The sequence below is a fragment of the Anser anser genome, assembly GCF_964211835.1.
Source record: "Anser anser genome assembly, chromosome: 4".
Lineage (NCBI taxonomy): Eukaryota > Metazoa > Chordata > Aves > Anseriformes > Anatidae > Anser > Anser anser.
In genome coordinates, this window is record NC_139724.1 from 2,663,189 (window position 1) to 2,680,083 (window position 16,895).

Below are 16,895 nucleotides of genomic sequence, written 5' to 3' on the forward strand. Positions count from 1 at the left end.
CAGACTCATTAAATCTGCAGGGCTTGGAAGCTGTCCTTGTGGTTACACCACAGACAATATTGCATGCGAGACCCAAGTGCTGTAACACTTTGGCATGAGGCACAGTGCATGCAAGAATTTAGCAGCAGTCCCAGAAATGACTCTAACACATCTCCTGTTTCTCAGCTGCTGACAAAAAGGTGCTTTTTAGAAAAGTCAGAAGCTAAACAGATGTCCTCGGAGAAGCTGAAGAGGGAAATATTTCTCAAGTGAGCAATTTCACTTGCAACATGGAGACCGCTTTGGTAGGTTTCTTGAGTGACCAGCAACTTTTCTACAGGTCATGGGGTGCAGAGCTGCCTTGCTATTTTCTGCCCTGAGTTACGTGGGTAAAACATGATACAGGGCTTGATGCTGAATGTTTAAACACATAGAGGATGAAGTCCTATGGGTTAAATTTCTCTAGGCCAAGAGGGGACTGTCCTTTTATGAACACGCATAAGTCAGCTATGCTACTGCGCCACTTCAGTTGCTTCCAACTATAAGCAGAAATCCAGAGGCTATTTGAAATTCATGAACCAGATGCTTATGAACCTTTTTTCAGAGAAGTCAAGTTGCAAGTGCCAGTAAATAGCAGATAAAGTAGAAGCAACTTCTGTGCCACTGTTGATGGATGGCAGGGAAAAGCAGAAGGAAATATTAAGTAAGAAATTATTAGTTGGTGAAGGGTGGGAAAAAGGAAGGAATCTTTTCATTTCCTTTAAGCTTGCTTGTTTCTTGAATTTAACACAGCTAACCTGAAATATATATTTTTTAAACTCTGCTTCTCATTTGCTTTTGCATTGCTTTCATCTTGAGTGCGAAATTCCAAGTTACTGTGAAAAAGCTGCCCTAGGAATATTCTTGGCAATACTGCAAGCAGAAAGTACAGGAAACCTCACAAGAGAGTTTGTTCCAGCAACACTGCCATCCACGTTTCACAGCTGCAAGGACATTCAATGTAAATCTAAACACCTTCCTTTCTCTTACACAAAATCTTGCTGAAGTAAAAGTACCTAGGACCAGAAAAGTTTAATTAGCTATGGCACAATCACAATCTGCTGAAATAAAAGGGGGAAAAAAGTCATCCATGAAAAAACTTTCACAAACTAAACTGGGGCCAAGATAGTATAACCCAGTTACTGCATGTCACGCTGGCCAGCAGGCAAAGCAGGAAAGCAAAGGGGAAAGATTTTTATAGGCACACATTTCTCTGCCATTTCTTGTAGCCACTTTTGGCAAATATCAGTAAGTGAAGAAGAGCCGGTGCAGTAATGACTGTTGGAAAGAGGAAGGCAGCATTGTCTCTCATTGGCCTCAAGCGCTGTTTCATACCACCACTTCAGTTCTGTTGTGTCAGTGATGTTTTTTAGGATGCGCTGTTTATAACTGATCATGGGGTAACTTTCTGAAAGCGTATATAAGTGAAGAAACAGAGGGTATATGTTTATGGGGTGGTTAACCCTTCAATACTCTAACAGGAGGCATCAGTTAGCTGCTAAGTGTTACTGCACAGGTATATTGGATTCGACAGGCAGTAAATTAAGTCTGTCTCTGGTTCAAGATCTTAACTATCAGCTTAAGCTCTATGTCCCATCTAAAACATCTGGGAGACAGAAGGGGTCCTGACACCCCATCTTGACCTGGGGAATATTCCAGAGAAGACACCACAGAGGACATGTAAGACTGTGTTGTGAAGACCTGGCTTCAAGCCCTCTTGAGCAGGCCAAGCCATGTTGATTCTGCCATTAAAATACAGAAACCTTCAGTGCTGAAACAGTATTAAAGGGAATAAATGTGATTCAGAGTTTCATTAGCTGATTTTACCTTGTGTTTAACTGCTGTCTTCCTTGAATGACACAGAAACTCAGCTTTGGCTTTTATGTAGTGTGCTAGTTTTCAATATGCTCCTCAGGCTTTCCCTAAAGGAAAGATAGTACTGCCAAAGATATATGGAGAAATACATTGATATACTTGCTTTTCTGTTTGTTTTTAATGTAAAGTTTTGCTTCAATCTTGCTGTGTAACTAACACTTTTAAGTTAATTATTTTTAGAATTATTTTGCTTTTAGGCAGTAGATGTCTTACTTATTTCTTGATATTACTGAATTTTTCTCAGTTATTTATTGGAATTGACAAATCTTTGTTTCTAGTCCTGGCAAATGTAATAACCACGTTACCCTGAATTTGCTATTCAACCCACTTGTGTTCATTTAGGGAAAATTATCCAAATGGTCTGCTACAGTTAAAAAAAATCTATATAGCATCATGAATGTGTATTTGTGTGAACAGTGAGACATATCAGGAAATATTTTATCAGTCATTTTTAGGTAGAACTCCAACTTAGTATTTTGTAAAATATAATACTGGAATAATTATTTGGGACCGATGTCACCAGTCAAATCAAGTGCTGAGTAAAACTTCTGTGAAAATGCAGAGATCTGGCTCAATAAATTAGATTGCTTTAGTACTAACAAGAAAAAAAAAAAAAGCTGTAAATGGACAAATTCTAGGCTGGTGAATTCACTGTAAGTAAAATGTAATTTCGAAGTAAGAATGACTGCTGATGGGCTAGAGTCTAACTGGCACAGTGTTCAGAAACAAAAAGCTGGCCTCAGCGTTAACAGTAGTATAAAAAAGTATAGAAATATGATTTTGGTACAGCTCTGTTCCAACTTTTGAGAATAAAGCACTGACTCCAACAAGGCATCCTGGAGCCTGCCTTTGCTTTGTGATGCCTCTGCTCCAGTTTGGTTCAGAGGGAAGTTAACTAATAGCAATGGATCTAACTAAGCTAGGTCAAAGGATTGTGTCAAACTCTGTAGTAAGTATAAATGGAAGAAAAGTGAACTAATATGCTTCTAAGACAGCGTGTGCAAATATTTTAAACCTAAGAAAAAGTATAAATGTGTTCTTGAGGTGTTACAAGAATAGGAGATACAATTATCTTGCAAAGAATGACTTTCAAACAGAAAATGGTAATCATGTAAAAGGGGGAGATATTAAATTCTTGATTGCACTAAATAATCCTCTTTAAGAATTTTCCTGATTATCATGACCTTTTCTTTTTCTCACTTAGCTGATCTGTGTGTGATGAGTTACTAGTTGAATTGGGTGTTTAAAAAATTAATTAATTAATTAATTAATTAATTAAACAACCAACAAAAAAAAGAGAAAAAACAGCCCAAATCTTTCAGAATGGCTTAAGAGTGAAAACAGATGACAGAAGACAGCTACGCTAGAGAAAACAATACTCGTGATTAAAGAAATTTTATATAGCAAGCTATATAGGGCACTGGGGAAAACAGGAAGAGGGAGTATACATTTTTTCCAGTTGTTACATTATCTTCACACAGTCACACATGTTTGCAGTAAAGTTGACTCATGAAAAAAAAAGGACCCTGTAAAAATGTCCCTGTTCAAAGAAAATCATTTCTTGTACACTGCATGCATACACACAAATCACTAACAGTCAACGTTTGTTGTTAATAGTAGTTTTCCTTACATTTTCTGTTTGTTTGTTTGTTTTTTTGATGCAAACATAAGTATGAAATCTTTGAATTATGCCATATTGGTCAAACGGTTAGAAAGTAGTATTCTGTGCAGTTATATTTTACATAACTGGGCTGATACAGTAAGGAAAATAAGTAGAGGTATGTGTTAGGGGGAAAAAGGAATATATGCAATGTTTCATGCCCTTCTCATATTTAAATTCAAAACTCAATTCTACTCTTTGTGTACATCTGTGCCAGGTGCTTCAAAACAAGATGCAAGAACGTACCTATAACTTTTATGCTGTTTCTTGCCATAGTTTCCAATAGTTACATATTGGCCTAAATCACTGTACATGGCACTTAATTGATAAGAACTCAGTAATCTTGGTGTCTTTATAAATATCATGTCCCTCCTTGTAAGTTTTGTTGCTGGATTTAGTGATTTCTGGTAACATCGAGTTTCACAGTTTAGTTACTATGGAGAGGTATTTTTGTGTCGGTTTTGATTTTCGCCCCTATAGTTTAACAGAATATCATAGAATCATAGAATTTATTCTGTGATTCTATGAGTATCATAGAATCATAGAATCATAGAACATCCCGAGTTGGAAGGGACCCATAAGGATCATCAAGTCCAGCTTCTGGCACCGCACAGGTCTACCCAAAAGTTTAGACCGTGTGACTAAGTGCACAGTCCAATCGCTTCTTAAATTCAGACAGGCTTGGTGCAGTGACTACTTCACTGGGGAGCCTGTTCCGGTGGGCAACTACCCTCTCGGTGAAGAACCTCTTCCTGATGTCCAGCCTGAACTTCCCCCACCTCAGCTTGACACCGTTCCCGTGGGTCCTGTCACTGGTGATAACGGAGAATAGGTCCCCTGCCTCTCCACTCCCCCTCGCAAGGAAGTTGTAGACCACGATGAGGTCCCCCCTCAGCCTCCTCTTCTCCAGGCTGAACAGGCCAAGTGCCCTCAGCCGCTCCTCATATGTCTTCCCCTCTAGGCCCTTCACCATCTTCGTCGCCCTCCTCTGGACACTCTCCAACAGTTTTACATCCTTTTTGTACTGTGGTGCCCAGAACTGCACGCAGTACTCGAGGTGAGGCCACACCAGCACAGAGTAGAGCGGGACAATCCCTTCCCTCAACCGACTAGCAATGCTGTGCTTGATACACCCCAGGGTACGGTTGGCCCTCCTGGCTGCCAGGGCACACTGCTGGATCATATTCAACTTGCTGTCAACCACAACCCCCAGATCCCTCTCTGCGGGGCTGCTCTCCAGAGTCTCGTGGCCCAGTCTGTACGTATAGCCAGGGTTGCCCCGTCCCAGGGGCAGGACCCGGCACTTGCTTTTGTTAAACCTCATGTGGTTGGTGATCGCCCAGCTCTCCAATCTGTCCAGATCTCTCCGCAAGGCCTTTCCACCCTCATCCGAGTCCACAACTCCAAGTTTGGTGTTGTCGGCAAATTTGCACAAAACACTTTCTAGTCCTACATCCAAATCATTTATAAAGACATTGAAGAGGACTGGCCCTAAAATGGAGCCTTGAGGGACCCCACTAGTGACCATCCGCCAGCCAGATGTGGCCCCATTAACCACAACCCTTTGAGCCCTGCCCGTCAGCCAATTGCTCACCCATCGCATGATGGTTTTGTTTAGCTGTATGCTGGACATTTTGTCCAGTAGGATCCTACGGGAAACTGTGTCAAAAGCTTTGCTGAAGTCCGAAAAGATCACATCAGCTGGTTTCCCTTGATCGACTAGATGGGTGATCTTATCATAAAATCAAATTTGTTAGGCAGGCCCTACCCCTCATGAACCCATGTTGGCTGGGACCAATGACTGCAATGTCCCCCAGGTGCGCCTCAATAACTTCGAGGATCATCCTCTCCATAATTTTACCAGGCACTGACGTGAGACTGACAGGCCTGTAATTGCTAGGGTCTTCTTTCTTACCCTTCTTGAAAATTGGCACAACATTTGCCAGCTTCCAGTCTATCAGGACCTCTCCAGATTCCCAAGACCACTGAAAAATAATTGAGAGAGGTCCCGCGATGACATCAGCCAGCTCTTTAAGCACCCTGGGATGGATCCCATCCGGACCCATGGACTTGTGTGGATCCAGGTGGAGCAGCAAATCCCGCACACGTTCAGGGTCGGTAGGGAGTTTGTCATTCCCACCGTCATGGTCCTCCAGCTCAGGGCACCCAGGGTCCCGAAGCCCATCATCAACATTGAAGACAGACGTGAAGAAGGCGTTAAACGTCTCTGCTTTGCCTATGTCATTGTCTGTGAGGAGACCCTCCCCGTCAAGTAGCGGACCTATGTTTTCTTTGGTTCTTCTTTTTCTGTTAACATGTCTAAAAAAACCTTTTTTATTGTCTCTCACAGACATGGCCAGCTTCAACTCTAGTTGGGCTTTGGCCCCACGAATTTTCTTCCTACAAACACAAACAGCATCCCTGTATTCCTTCCTCGTCACCTGGCCCTCCTTCTAGTAGCCATACACTTTCTTTTTCCACCTAAGCTCCAGTAGAAGACTGGCGTTACTATGTGCCATGTCCAAGGGAATGAGTTGTAATAGGTGAAAGTTACCAAATATTTATATCCACTGCATATGGAAAACATATTCTAATATTGTTGCATATATTTCATCTAATCAAGAGTGTGTTTATTTGTTTGTTTGTTTTCTGGAAGGTATAGGAATTTATGTTGGGAGTGGTGATGGTTTTCAAAGGAGTCATTAATTCATAGTATAAGAAGTATTTGAACAAGTTGGCCTATCCAGTTGAAATGCTGAGAAATTGGTAGGCAAGTAAGAGATGTAGAGACATCCAGAAATTTTTCCTTTTCCTACGTTACTAAAAGGTGGCAAGGCTTCTGGTTAATAGGTACAGCAGGGTCAAAATGTAGTTTTACATCTTCGAAAGATTCCATTGTGCTTTCCTACAGCAAGACCTCAGCATTACACAAGAGCAGGCTCTTCCTGCCGGCTCTGAAAGACATTTTACCTGCTGCAAACATGAAAACCATTCACAATAAACAGAACTATAAATGAGTTCTGCAGACTTTGGATTAGGTACAAAATGCTGCAGTTTTCAATGGTTATCCGTACACTTAAACACAGACGGCAAAGAGTTCTCTTCAGCTTCACTGAGAAACTCTTATCTATAAAAAGCTCCAAAAATCTCCATTATTGCTCAGAAAGTGCCAGTATGGACTAATAAAACAAGTGTGGTTTTTTCTTTCATACCTTGGCTGTAATCGCCGTAGTGACTGTCAGTATGCAAACCTATTTTCCCCGTGGAGTTTGGAGAGTAAGAGTTAAGAGAGCTCAAATCCTGTATTATTTTGGGCAGCTGTAAAGGAAAGTATTTTGCATTTGGTCAAGTGAAATTATCTGAGCATGTATTGAAACTGAAAGAGTTCATGAAAACAAAGTGATCTATCTTGAAACTATCATAGTTGTTCACAAGCTTTAATATTTCCCTTAATTTGATCAAGGAGGGAGGGAAATTATTATTAAACAAATGTATTAAAAAATTAGTTTACTGTAGTTCCAGGGTTTTTTAGGAAATTGATTATTGTACATTTTCAATGAACCTGAAACAATTCACTTCTAGAGAGTACATCAAAGCCTTGTTTAGTTCATGTCGTGATTTGAATATAAGGGGTGCAGGATTTCCTATCAAGTTTCAGTGGAACAGCCATTGAGTTTATGCAAAATGTCAAGGGTTATTAGGCTTTCTGGTTTTCATAGTATTGGAAGCTGAGTTGTTGAAGCCTAAAGCTAAAGGGAACTTATGCACGTAGCTTGACAGACAATGGTCAAAAATAATGCAAAAAGAGAGTAAATGAAAGAGATTACATAATACCCAGAATGTCATAAATTACAATCTTTGAGAGGAGATGAGGTGAGTTGAATGATGTATTGCTTTGATTTCTACATGTAAAATGAAACATGTATTTACATACTGCTTTTACTGAGACTTAAACATACGGGCATCTTCAGTAGAGTTAGAGGCCAAGAATGTTGTCTAGAGCCACAGTATGAGTGTGCCGCATTCAGCACTACAAAACATAATGCTTTTGCTTCCAGCACAGAGTGAGCCTGGAGATTTACTTGTTCCAATTTTACCACAGCTGAAGTTTTCTTTTGATTCTTGTAATAAGAAACATGGGAATGATGTTTATCTTATGAACAAGACAGGACAAATGACAAGAAAGAACATCCATTCTGTCGGGTGGTGGCTATGGAAATGCTATCCTACCTGAAATACCACTAATCTATGTTTTATGGCTCAGTGTTCAATTTATCCCTGTCCCAGGCAGAGAGTCAGTTTCATTCTTTCTACCAGAGGCTGACAAGATGATTCGCATTTCTTATGCTTTTACTTTATCACTTCTACAAACAGGCAGCGAATTTCAGCAGCTGGTATGGCTGTTACAGTCCTTCTATTATTCACATTAAAAAGAAAGGAGAGAAGGGAGGAGGGAATGTCTGAGGAAAAAAAGAAAAAGAAAAATAACTTTGAAGCCATAGAGGAAATAATTATACATTTCTGAGTACAGCAATTTAAATGTATCATAAACAGGGTCAAATAACACTATATTTAAAAAAAATAAATCCAAATAAGATGTGCACTTCTTGTTCTGTAATTTTATGGTTTAATCCATCTGGCTTTTTCTGGGAAGTACCCCATAAGCGATGGTTATTACTAGTGACAGCTGTCATTTTGTTGGTAGTTCTTCCCAAATCGCTCAAGGCGATCAGATAAACAAGCTTGCTTGCCTACTCTTACCAGTTATTACTTGTTCTGTTGTGTGTTTTTCTTTTTGTCAGAACTCCCATCTCTGACCAACACACTCAAGTATTAAATTAGGAAATTCAGACACAGTTTGTGAAATCTTTAGAGACAATGGAGTATTGACTCATTCATATTTTCTACTTTCAAATATATGCATTAATGAGATGTAAATTCTCTTAAATATCATCATTATTTTTATCCAGAAGCCCATGTAACAATTCTGTAGAAAGATCCCCCTGACAAATAGGGAATGGCTACAGACCATTTATCTACCATTTATCTACTTTATCTACCTAATCTGCCTACAGCAGAGGAAAAGTGGTGATACTTAACATTTCTTTCATCTGTTACTTTGAAAAATAAGAAGTAGTAGTTAATTATTTTAATAGCAATTCCCCTTTGCCAGGTTCATTAGATTATGCTATCCCTCCATAAAGAAAAAAAAAAAAAGTATCAGTCTGGTAGAAAAATGCATTGCCTTTACCAAATGACTCATTTATATTTCATTGTTTTAAGAGGTTTCCTCTGTACCTATTTAATATATAATGTATATATCTAGAGCATTATTGAAATAGAAAACTTGAAAAATGTTGACTGCAAACTTTTAGTTTCAGATAAAGATAAACTGCTTTAATCAGAAAGGAATTAACAGCTCACTCTTAGCACAAGCTGATCAGATTTTTACAAATCATGAGTAATTGCATAAAAGCTAACATCTGTTAACAAAAAGCAAGTATTTGGAAATGCTTGAAAACAAGATTGTAGCAGTGGATTCACTTGTGTTCTTGCAAGTGAGTCTTCCTATTCAAATCAACGGTATTATGCACAAGTTCTCTGATGTGAATCAGAATAGAATTTGCATTGTGTTATATAGAACAGAGAATGTGCCTGTGTATTTCTTCCATGCTTCTAATGCTTGATAGCAAAAAACTTAACTGACTACATCTTGGTTGTTTCTTTACACTTTAGCTTGTTCAGAGACCAGCCTGCTTCAAACTTACTGTTTGCACAGAGGATGGATACATCTGACAAAGTAAGTGTAGCTATAGCAGCTCACAAGGTATTGACTCAGAATAGAGTCTCGTGTAGTAATTGATATGAAAACTAAACATTAGACTTGTAAGCATCAGTGAAGTATGCAGAAGCCATCAAAATTAACTGTTCTTGAGTGTATGCTGTTGAAAAGCTAAATCTCTTCGGGGAAGGATTTGTGCAAGTGCGGTATTCTTCAGGGAACCATACAAATCTGCATTGCAATAGCCTCTTTCCTGAGGTTTCCTTAGGGATCAGAAAGAGTTTATACAAAAGTTGTGTTTCTTGTAGCTGTACTGCCTATACCAGCTGCACAAAATTCCTTCTTGAATGACTACATTCCAAAGAAGTAATTGCAGAAAATTCTCAGATTCGTATTTTCATTTCCTTTAGTAGTTCTGTAGAGACAACTTTTCTTTAATAAGTGACCAACCACTGCACATGTAACGACAGAAAATGATGTGAATGTGTCTGCATATTTATTCTTTACACTGAGGATGCATGCTGTATGCTACTTAATTGCAAGTATGTATGTGATTTTTATGAAAAGTCCTAAGAAGAGCATCATCAGATTGATTTAATTTGTGCATGTGTTTGGTGGAATGCACAAAGGGAAACACTGGAAGCCTTCAGTACAAGCAAGAGCTTGTTCCGTGAGGAGTGACTGGATACCTAAGACTAGAGAGACCAGAGATTTAGTTTCTCCTATTATCTTTTCTAGGGTTGCTGCTTGGGTATGTGGTACCCTTACCAATATAGAAAAAATGTCTTTTCTTTCAAAGCAACAGCATGATAAAAGAAAGCAAAACCTGACCTCGTTTGTTGGCAGCACTGTCAAGATGGACTGCAGCTCTGACCTATTTCTCCAGCAGTACAATTATTTGCTGTAATGGTACCACTTTACTTTTCAAATCCGGGATTACAGTACTGGGAGATTTAGAGAAGTTACTCTCCCTCTAGTTGCAGGCCTTGTTACTCTGGGGGCAAGCTAGTGTGAAGAGTGAATGGATGGAAGGAGTAAAGACAAAGCACGTGATCAGGTCATTGTAATGTCTTTATAATTTTCATGTGAATGCATTTTTTTAATTTATATGTATGTGTACACACATACCATTTTGTTTATTTATATACTCATTATTTCTATATACAAATGTGTATGTATATATAGAGAGAGACAATATACTTGTATATACATGTGTAGCAACACAAAATGTACTAAACTGAGTTCATGTGGTGAGGGATTTGGGTTTTGTTCATTTGTTTGGCAGATATGAGATATGATCAGCCTCTACACAACATGGGAGCTGTAAGAAATCAAGTTCGTACATATTCAGGACTCAACCCCTCTGTGACGGGAGTTGACACAGCTGCCTTAAAGTCAGTTTAATACCTGTTTAAACCAACAGAAGGAAACTGAATTACATTAGGAACTGGTGTTTATAATTTGATATTTATCTCTTCTTCTGTTTTAATAGCAGTGTATCCAATCTTGCAAAACAAACTTGTTTTCTCTGAGTTTTCCTATCTCTCTGTATCACCAAAATGAATAGAAAATGTTCTTATCAAGTCAATTTTCCTTAGTAAGTTTTCAGTCTTCAGAACATATTCATCTTCTTTGTTTTTTCACTTGGGGTACTGTTCACAGTGTTCACAGCAACACTGAGCTGGTAACAAACATTGAGTACTGCCAAGCCCAGTCATGCAGAAATCGTGAATTAGGATCTCAAAAGCATATGATTAGCTTGAAAACCATGTTTTCAGGAAAAAAATGAAAAAAGAAATCTTTTCATTTAGCCTCTGCTTTTTAGTACATTTTTAAGCTTTGTCCCAACTCAGAAACGCTGATAGAATACTTAACACAACCATTCTTATACAATCATACACAAACTGTTATAAACTTAACTGTCCAGTCTCACCAATATAATGCATAATTCAGTCAGGCAATTAATTTTGCAAAGGTTAGACTTATTTTATGTGATCTTCTTATTTTTGTCTGCTTTCAGTTTAATGGAAAAGTATTCCCTTCTTTAGACACAGATCTACTCAGTGCAGGGTGATCAAATAAAATGGTTGTTCAGTGCTTGTTTTTGCCCCGTTGCCTTTCATCCCTGTCAGGATGATGCTAGGAGCACCATCCACGGAATACATGAATTTTAAAGAGAGAAAGCCTTTCAAGGGTTGCAGAAGGCTGAGTTCAAGCAATGATAAGAGAGCAAACTATAACTTGAGTTCCTCTTAGTGAGGGGCCTCATTTGTTTTTTGATTCCAATCTGAAGTCATTAAGTTTTGCTGCAAGGGGAATGGTACTCAATGCAGTTTTGAGGAAGACATTTATGGTTCCATCCCTGGAGGGCTGACATGCAGGCTAAGCATCTGCTGGCATCAGCTAAATATGCAGGGGAGAATAAAAGTATTTGGAGGAGCATTAGGATGAGTTTTGGCCGAGGCAGCTAAGAAAGATGAAATATTGCTGCTGTTATTTAAATTACTTAAAGAAATTTAAATCGTCTCCTGTCCTTTTCCATCAAGGTGGCAAAGAAGAGATTCAGATTCTGCTAATGGAAAATTTTGGAACAGAAGTGAATGGGAAATATTGCCATAGTTTGCTCAAAAATGAGACAGAACATTTTCATTATTCCTCTGGGACTTTTATTCAGACCATGCAAAAGGTAGGTGTATTTAAAGTGACAATATAGTTTTCTTATAAAAGTAAGAAAGTACTCTAAAATCTCCAACACTAAGTTTAATAATAAAACAAACATTTTCCTTGTTCTCTGAACAAAACAACTGAGAAAATACATCAGAAGAGGTAAATAAATAAAGAAAAATATATTCAGTGTTGGCTCTCACCTCTCCAGGGAATTTCAATTACTCTTTGAATCTTGCGGATCTTAGCATATAATACTGTGCATTTATTAGATAGGAGCTTTCTATCATTTTCTTCTCTTGTGTACAAACAGCCTTTTTGTGGTAGCAAGTAATACACATTAGGATAACAAACAGTAATAAATATGTAAATGATTATATACAGTGGAAGACATCATAATCAATTACTTTTTTCCCCAATAAAATAGTTACTTTCAAAGTCAAGACTACTTTTAAATGTCCAATATTTAGTAGTTATTCAATATGTATTCAAGGAAAAGTCCTAATAATGTCATTAGAGATGTTGATAGAGACAAGATTGCAAAGTTTATCCTAAGGGTTTTATGATGGATAACAGTTCCAATGAGAAGAAATACACATTTAACCCCATCATCCAGTTAGACCAAGTTGGAGGCCTCATCAGACACACTCGGAATAAAACAGACCGTAGTGTCAGCCACCCTACAGAGTCTGAGTCCAGCTGAATACACTGTATTTCACACAGTGTACTCCTTGCATGAATTCACAGAGGAAGACACAAATACCAAATCAGAGGTTGAAGTGAAGGTTATTGTAACATCTTTCCGAGTTCCAGTCCCTCAGAACTGTCACCCATTTCCAAATTATACAGGGCTTCTTCTGAGCTAAATTTCATCCTCAAATCTATCGTTTCATGTCTGCAATAGACGGTATTTTTCAAGTGTGTTATCCTTGGGATACCTTCTATCACCTGTAATGTATTAATTTAACAAAAACAGAAAGATGAAAATATATGTATCCGTTAATAGAAATGCAATATAAGTACTAAGTATCTATCAAATGATGCAATGTTTAAATAGTAGGTAATGTTTCTAGACCATACATAAAATTCTGCATTATGAAGTGTATTCCATGGATCTTTTTTCATCAGTTTACACCATCTTCCTAGAACAGAACAGTTTGCTACAAGAAAATCATAACAATAGTAATTCCTTGCTTAAAAATAATCTAAATGCATTTTTTACAATGTAGCTTAATTTATTTTTCATGCTTAAAAACTTAGAAGAACCTACCAATTTTATTTTGACATCACTGTCTTAAAGGCAAAAGCGGATTAACTTTATAAAACAGTAAACAGTTTGTCAATTTTGAATAGATTTCAGAGTATGAAATTTTAACCAAAATAGGGGGGAAAAAATGCTGTTAACTATAGAACTGGTCAGGTTTTAATTGTCAAATACTGACTAAAACCAAATATGTTTAAAAACTGAAGCATGTGTCCAGTCCTCCCCTTTTCTATTTTTTTTCCTGCTAGCTCAAATGGTAGATTTTAAAGGAGGGGAAATAAAATTGTGTTCACCATCTGTTATCTGACATTTGGAAAAAAAAAAAAAATCATTGTTTGACCAGTAATGAGATGGTTAGCAGCATTTGCGTCCCTAATTTGCAAAGCTGGTACTTTTTAAAGGCATAGTAGATAATGCCCTATATAGAAATGGCCACATCACCCAAAATACAGAACATCATCCAAGCATTAAAATACAAAACAGATGGAGGAAACATTTCAAGGGAATATATGGGGGGGGGGGGGGAGTGTTGTGAAATATAAGGAAAGAAAACTCTGCCAAGCTCAACAGGACTATAGAAAGCATTAATAACCCAAGGATTATCTTTTTCAAAACTAAATAAAAGATGCAGCTATGAAGAAGGATGTTCTCCTAACACAAGCATCTAAACAGGAAATAGCATTTACCAACATGGGATTATCCCTGGGAGATGAAATTTGAAAGGATTTCCCATCCTAGTTGCATCAACTTGCTAAGGATCCCGTTAAGAAAAAATACCCTGCAGCTGGCTTGACAATTTCACAGAGTAACTAAAATGAAAAAATAAACACATACTTATAAAAAAACCCAGATGTTCTATATTACGGGAGACTTCATATTAATGAATCATATGCATTATATAGGAAAAGGTTAAAAAATAAAAATAAAAGGCCAAGAGAGAGATCACAAGCGGGCTAGGCATTGTGAAAACCTCGGGTATTAAACAGCTCCTGCCTCAAAGAGTTTAAGCTGTAAATAGAAATTAGGTGGGGAAGGTGGCAGAGTGCCAAGTTAAGAACCATGTTGTAGCAGTAAAATCAATGGGCAGTCCTGATTACTTCCTTTGCTGCAAGGTGGTTTACCTGGGAGGGGGTTATGCAGCGAAATAGAACAAAATGAGAAAGTCTGAACAGCCTGGGATCGCCACAGAGGAATGATGGTATGCGTGGAGTAGGAGTGATGAGAAGGGACTGCGGGAGCTGCAGAGCAAGGCTGGAGGAAGCTGATCTCCCCCAGGTGGAGAGAGTTCGGTCAGGGCTACACAAGTGCACTCAGCGTCCCCAAGTCCTGGCTTTTCCAAGCGTGTGGCTGCTCCAGGGGCTGGGCCCTCTGACCGGCCGCACTCACATTCAGGTTTTTACAGAGGCTGCGTGATGATGAAGAAGGAAGATGCTATCTGGGTCCTACGTGGTGTGAACGGTGTGTTAATCAGATGATGTTTAGAGGGTTTTGCAGTGCTATGATGTATCAGAAAATGATGGCTGGATGGACAGGTAAATGGATGGATAGATGCGTATACGTATTCTTTTTTAGCAGAAGTAGAAGCGGTAATCTTGTTGTCTGTGACTTCAACAAATGTAAACAACATTTGGATAGGAAATCTTTGAATAATTTCTGTTGATGTTTCTGCTTCATTTGCTGTTTTTAAGAGCTTAACGATATGCCTCAAAGTAGTTGACTTAGAGTCCGAGTCCATACTCTGAAGATAACACTTTGAAGTCTGTGAAGCTTGCTTCTAAGTCCATACTTTGCACATACCTAAGCCACATGTGAATGCACCTTGGTGTCTTTCTCTGATGTGCTGTGGGTGTGCAAACATACCCTCTTTACTGGATCAGTAGTTCACTAATTGTCAGCACCTTATAAATAGGCTTTCACAATAAAGACACTTTTATATTACACAGACCACAACATTTTTTACACGTGTAAGAGTTAAATAGGCACCTGAACATAAGAAGTGACTGTCTTTCTGTTATTGAAAATGCGATAGTCTGTACAGTACGAGCCCAAAAGGAATGTGGTTGTTCTTTAGACATTCAAAGCTGATAAAGTGGGAGGGAGAAAAAGAGAAAACTTCACCCTCAAGGCTGTGTTAAGAAGGGAGCAGGATTCAGTGACTGACAGAAACGGCTGTACAAGGGGGGATCCCTTCTTCAAGACCATCACCTCATTCTCCACATCTGATAGAATATTCTGTAAAGGGGGAGTCTTAGTTGTTTGGCTCTGGGCAGAGAAAATGTAGTGCATAAGCTGTGTAAATTTATAAATGGTTCAGAGAAGAGCTGTGCTTTGCTTAATCACTGTATTTTAACTGTCTCTTGCTCTGAAAGGATAATTTTCTACATTTTTTTCCTTTTTTTTTTTCATTCGTTCTTGGCTGTGGCTGTCCTCTTTCCTTCCTCACTACAGATTTTATTTGCTTGCTCACGGGGGGAAAGGCAATAGGTAAGAAAAGCCTAATTGAGGCCAGATTAATGCAGTTCCACAGGGAGACTAAGGAAAAGATTTATTCTCTCCTTCCTTACCACAGATGTCTTATTAGGGTTCAGCCTTGCCTTACATATGCTCTTTTATTCATATACTTCCTTCTTGTCTTCTGGGAGAAGCCTATCTCATGTAATTTACAGACTTGGCTTCCTTGTTTGTATTTATGTTAATAGTAAAATGCATTGAACACTCCACATATTGGTCTTATTCTCAGATGAGAGTGAAGGGGGTTTATCTATGTTGAAAAATATGTCCATTTGGCTTGCCGCAACTAGGAGTTACTGTAAAGAAAATGTTGAAATTGGAGCCTCTGAGCTGGCAAAAAATGTAAAGGTTTGAAAGAGTGGGATCCAGTGGAGTTGCTGAAATAAAGTGTCAAGTTCAGAAGAAGCGGGCAGCCTTGTGATCCTGCTCTGTGATTTTCTTTCCTCTAGCTGTCTCTCACCTTGGGCTCGCAACTTCAGCTAATGCTGAAAAACATTAACAGGTGAGGGAGGAAGGAAATAAATTTTTAAATAATTTTGATGAAAGGCTGTGAGAGGAGACATGGAGAATATATGAGTCCTATTTAATTTATACATGACTGACTCAGGCAAGAGGAAGGAGCTTGGGCCAAACACTGCGTGCATCACTTACTTGCTAACCTTGTACTTAAGACTCTGGTATAACAGAAGATCCTTTACAGTTCATTTGGGAAGGGACCAGCTTTAAAGGTCACCCCATGGCATCAATGTAAAATTTCCCATTGTCAGCAGGACAGACCCTTACCTTAACCCAGAAAGGGAAAGAAGGATATATTATTTACAGAAGCAGCCTTACTTTCAAGGAACTGAAAGTGGCAATATTTATATTGCTTTATCATCGCTTTCATTTCTTTCAAAGCCAGACCACTTTTTAACCCGCAGTTTTCTTTTTCAGCCAAAGCTTGTGGTTTTGGGTGCATCTAATAGAAGGTTTTTTATTAAGTTCTCAATTATCAGTCTCTTTATTCATTTTAATTCTTACATCTCCTTTTGCATAAAACTGGTTTGGGATTCTAAAACTGTCTCTTCAACACCAACTAAGACATACCATCTTTCAGTATTATAAATGGATTTTTGAGTTAG

The 16,895-nt window shown here is 38.4% G+C and overlaps 1 protein-coding gene across 1 annotated transcript in view; it reads left to right on the forward strand.

The window, feature by feature from the left end:
* Positions 1-9,289: 9,289 nt before the first annotated feature.
* The window catches only part of LOC310898397 (uncharacterized protein), a 28,576-nt gene continuing 20,970 nt past the window's right edge, over positions 9,290-16,895 (forward strand). Inside the window, exons 1-4 of the mRNA XM_083833415.1 lie at positions 9,290-9,353; positions 10,074-10,392; positions 11,882-12,021; positions 14,656-14,795. The gene's annotated coding sequence lies outside the window, so the exon portion shown is untranslated. The remainder of the gene's footprint in view (positions 9,354-10,073; positions 10,393-11,881; positions 12,022-14,655; positions 14,796-16,895) is intronic.